Raw genomic sequence first — 5234 nt, 5'->3', positions numbered from 1 at the left:
GTATGCTTGGCAGGTTGAAGAACTTGCAATTCCCTAGTCAAAGACAAAATGTGGATGCGAGGAAGGAGATAAAAAGAAACTTAGAATTGGCTTACAAAAATGTTCTGCACAACAATGCAGAAGGAGTTGAAATTGAGTGTCCTTTATTACAAAGATAAGGAGGAGATGAAGATATTCAATATAAATATTCAAATCATGAAGAACAAGGCAAATGTTGAATATCATCAATAATAATCCCTACCTACCCTTACAAATTCCCCTTCATCAGCCTATATAAATTAGAATTCGTTTTGGTAATACCTGGTCATAGCTGTCCTTCAACAGTTTTGAGTGGAATTTGAGACTGTATGCTTGGCAGGTTGAAGAACTTGCAATTCCCTAGTCAAAGACAAAACATACTGAACATAAGTCCAATAATCCCCATTAATATTAGATTAATAGAAATGGTCAAGCACAAATAAGTTTTCAAGGGGAAAATAGATTTACTTTGAGATTTTGACGCATGAGATTGATAGTTCCAAGATCCCAATATAATATAATTCTATGTGTAATAAGTAAGAAAAATTAATTCATTGCTTTTACATTTATAGTATCTTCTAAAGTTCTTTCATTGATACTCTTGATATTGTTTAGTTTTGGTGTTTTTTATTGACATTATTGATATTGCTAAAAATCTTTTGTGTGAAATTCCCATCAGGGAAGTGAAAGTCAATATGACCTTGTTATTATAGTAATAATAATACTTGTTTCAAGGGTGACAAGAGGGGGAGGGGTTATCTTTAATCCCAATGGAAAGCAAGTGCTTAAGTACTCTTGGGGCTAGGCAAGAGGACCAAAAATCAAGCCGAAATGTATGGCCTCTTGCTCAAGCAAAATTTGGCAAAAGAAATGGAAATCACTAAGATTGTAATAATGGTAGACTCTCTTCTCAGCATCCAATATTTATATAGAGGCTCTTTTCCTAGGGACAATCAACTTAAACTTAACATAATTTTAGGTGCCCTCAACCACTTTCATATTAAGACTTTTTTTCATATCCTAAGATCTCAAAATAGGGAAGTGGATAAACAAGAAAATATTGTGTGCCTCTTGAAATTGGGCCAAGCCGACATCATATATGGCCTCTTGCTCAAGCTAAATTTGGCAAAAGAAATGGAAATTACTAAGATTGTAATATTGGTAGACTCTCTTCTCAGCATCCAATATTTATATAGAGGCTCTTTTCCTAGGGACAATCAACTTAAACTTCACATAATTTTGGGCGCCCTCAACTGCTTCCATATTAAGACTTTTTTTCATATCCTAAGATCTCAAAATAGGGAAGTGGATAAACAAGAAAATATTGTGTGCCTCTTGAAATTGGGCCAAGCTGACATCAATGACTTGTTTGGATGGTGAAACATCCCATGATTAAATTTTCTTCATTTTTAGTTGTATAATTTTTTCTAGAGTTGCTTTGCAAGCCCTTATGGAAAATAATACTAATAACAACGAAGCCACCTCCCAAATCCCCTCCCTCCCTTACATTGGCAACAACTATATAGTTCACAACTCATATTTTCGTCATTTCATATGGGCTGAGGTGGTTGATGGTGAGCATGTAAGCCATGCAGAGGTCTGCCTCCCAATTTATTCATATGTGTCAAGAGTTGTGGTCGGACGGTATTGCGACCAATGTCCACATCTTGCACCTAAAACTTTGATGGCTCCAAGAAGGTGGATTATTATGGAATTTAATGATGAAGAGATTTATAATCCTCTTCAACCCTATTCGTGATAGTGCAATTTCTTTCTTTGGCTTATTTGCGATCTCTATGTTGGCTTGGGAAGATAAAATTCTCACTAGATATATCTGTGGTAGTACAATTGTCTTCTTTGGTGCGTTGCAGTGCTCTTTATCAGTTTGGGAAGCCACAATTCTCTTTAGTCATGATCAATTGGCTTCTGGGTACACTTCCACAAGATTCTCCACAAGTAGCCTGGCTCACCTCATGCTCTCAGGTATCTTTCAGCCTTTTCGAAGGAATTTTTCTTTGCCACCTATAGTTTTCTTCAACTCTACTCTCAGTATATCTTAGAGTCTTTTACGCAGTATTTTCCCTTGCCATATGGGTATTCTCTTCCCTGTTTGTTGTATAACCAATGCCCTATACTCTTTGACTCTCCTCACACTCATCCTTGTGTTTTTAAGTTGCTCCTATCAGACTCCCTTGGATTTACCTTACACGCTAGTCTTTTAGCCTCTCATTGTTGCCTTTGCGTTGGCCCTTGGACTCCTCTACTCCCTATCCTCACTCGAAATTAGCTCCCACTTCATGATAAATGTCCAATGTCATTTTGGAAAGGAACTCTTGCAATTGCAGGTGGTAGTAGGGCTGGTAATAAGTGACCCTAACAAATTGAAAATATGTACCCTAAGGATGTGGACCTGAACTGGAAAGTCCATCTACAAATGAACACAATCATATTTCTAGTGGATGAACTCCAATCTCTCAAAGTTAAAGTCAATTGTCAAGATGACGAAATTGATGCCTTGCATAGGAAACTAAATGAATTGCAAATGTAGATGGAGACAAGCGAAAGCCAAAGCTCTACAAGCAATGCACACAACCAATCCCCTGACAATTTGTAGATTGATCTAAATAGTCCCTTGTTAGAAGATCCCCGTCCCTTTTGATTATGAATTCCTACTATAAATTTGTCTTTTTGTTAGGCCAGTTTCATAAAATGAATGTATGTCAATTGTTTGTTGTAGTAGGTTTACAATTCGAAATTTTGGAACCACTTACTAGTCCTCCTCTGAAGGAATAGGAGCATGAAAAAGAAATGTAATAATTTCTTGCGTATCTTGTTGCATCTAGGTGCAAACTTAATAGAAAGACTACTCATTTGTGTTTAAAAAAAATTAATGATACTTGCTTCATGGGTTAAAGCTAATTTTTACTTATAGGATTAAAGGCAAACATAAAAATAGTCTAGACTAAATAAAAACTAAAATAATTTTATCATTTTCTTATTTATTTTAATTCAACTAAATGTAAAACTTTAATAGTACTAAAATGAAATGTTCAAATAGATATATGAGGTTAATAGATATATGAGGTTGATTAATGAGAAATATCTAATAAAAAATAGGAATCCTTAAAAAGAAAAAATCACAAAGTTTTAAGTAATAATAATCTAATTGATGATCAAAAGATGATAGGATGTTTAGATATTACCTACCCATGATTACTCTTAAGAATGTAAGGCATAGACAAAGGAGACCAAACAATGCACCTTCTTGTTAAAGATTGGCTTTGATAAAGATTATGATAGGGTTGATTAGGGATTAATCTTTGATATGCTAATTTGTTTTAGTTTTGGTACAACTTTACATATATGGTGCATACTTAGATTATTGATGTTATTATGTTGGTTTTGTCAATTGTTTGGATGGATATACTTGTTGAAACATTTATTAGGCAAAGATGTCCTCATATGCCATCTCTCTATGTTCTAGTTGAAATGCTCTTGGATATCTTCTAAAAGTTGCTAGAATATGTATTGCAAGTTTAGGGTATTCAAAACCTAGGTGGTAAGGTGGTACTCAACAACCATTTTGTTTGATGATCTGATGTTCCCTAGGATTTAATGAAAGATATGAGATGCTTGGATGCATTCCACATGACATCAAGTAATGTTATCATTGAACACATCCAATTCTTGGTTGATTGGACATGCAAAAACCTTTGAGTGGCTAGATAGATTCCAAAGGAGAGTTGGGAAAATTTTGTGAGATATCTAAGCATCCCTTGTGAGGATGATATTTACCCTTCTACAATGTGAGGTTGTTTCATAGATTAAATCCACATGATGCAACAATAATACAAGGATTTTCCTTTTGTTAGCACATCCACTATAATTTCAAAAATTTTGTAGATAAGGCATATTTACTAATTTCCTTGCTAGATTTTTCATTGGCACAATATATGACTTTGAAAAAAATCTTGAGATCCTTTAATTGGGACAAATTCCATGGGAAAAATTCAATGGGATAAAGGGCATGCATTTGATTCCTTGACACTTTTGTACTATGGCTAAGTATAATAATGAACTTGTTCCTTTGGATATATGCACAGGAAAACTTTGGGAGCAAAATGGGTTGTAAGATGCCTTGAAGGGGACATGCCATGGAAGTTTCTAACAAAAAAAAAATGAATGTTGAGAGATCTTTAGGTAAAAATTACATAAAGAAAATATAATCGAAATCAAAATTAAGGTTAGTAATAATAAGGTCAAATTTAATTATTCTAAACAATAAAATTGAAAAATAGTAATAAGAAAATGGAAAAAATAAAAATAAAATAAATAAATAACGAAAATAAAAATAGTAAGGTCAAATTTAACTATTCTAAACAATAAAACTAAAAATAGTAATAAGAAAATGATGAAATAAAATAAATAAAATAAAAATCAAAATAATGAATTAACACAATTTATTATTTAAATCCAAAAAATAAAATAATATGGTAAAAATAATAATAATAAAATAAATAAATAAATAGTAAATAAATAAGAAATAAAGGAATACCGGAAATTCTGATTAAAATAAATAAATAAATAAATATTATAAAATTTTAGGAATACGAGGTAGGGATCCAACATGCTAATACTCTAACCATTGTCTCTATTCAGATTGGAGTATTGGTAGGTTTTGGATCCCCACCTTGTATTCCTAAGTTTTTATAATATTTAATTATTTAATTATTTTAATTAGAATTTTTAATATTCCTTTATTTCTTGGAGTATTAATTGGCGTTGGATACCTACCTTGTATTCTTAAGTTTTTATAATATTTAATTATTTTAATCAGAATTTATGATATTCCTTTATTTTTTATCTATTTACTATTTATTTTATTTATTTTTTTGACCATATTACTTTATTTTTTGGATTTAAATAATAAAATTGAGTTAATTCATTATTTTGATTTATATTTATTTTATATTATTTCTTCATTTTCTTATTACTATTTTTAGTTTTATTGTTTAGAATAGTTAAATTTAACCTTATTATTTTTATTTGGTTTATTTATTTATTTTTTCATTTTCTTATTACTATTTTCAGTTTTATTGTTTAGAATAATTAAATTTGACCTTATTATTGTTTTGATTAAAATAATAATAATAATAAAATTAATTTAATTCTTTATTTACAACTAATTTCCATCTATTATTTTATTTTAATTAAAA

Source organism: Pinus tabuliformis, chromosome 6, assembly GCF_031772625.1.
Source record: "Pinus tabuliformis cultivar Carrire ecotype Pingquan chromosome 6, CPIR1, whole genome shotgun sequence".
Taxonomy (NCBI): Eukaryota; Viridiplantae; Streptophyta; class Pinopsida; order Pinales; family Pinaceae; genus Pinus; species Pinus tabuliformis.
The sequence above is the reverse complement of the archived record's forward strand: the minus strand, read 5'-3'. Positions refer to the sequence as shown.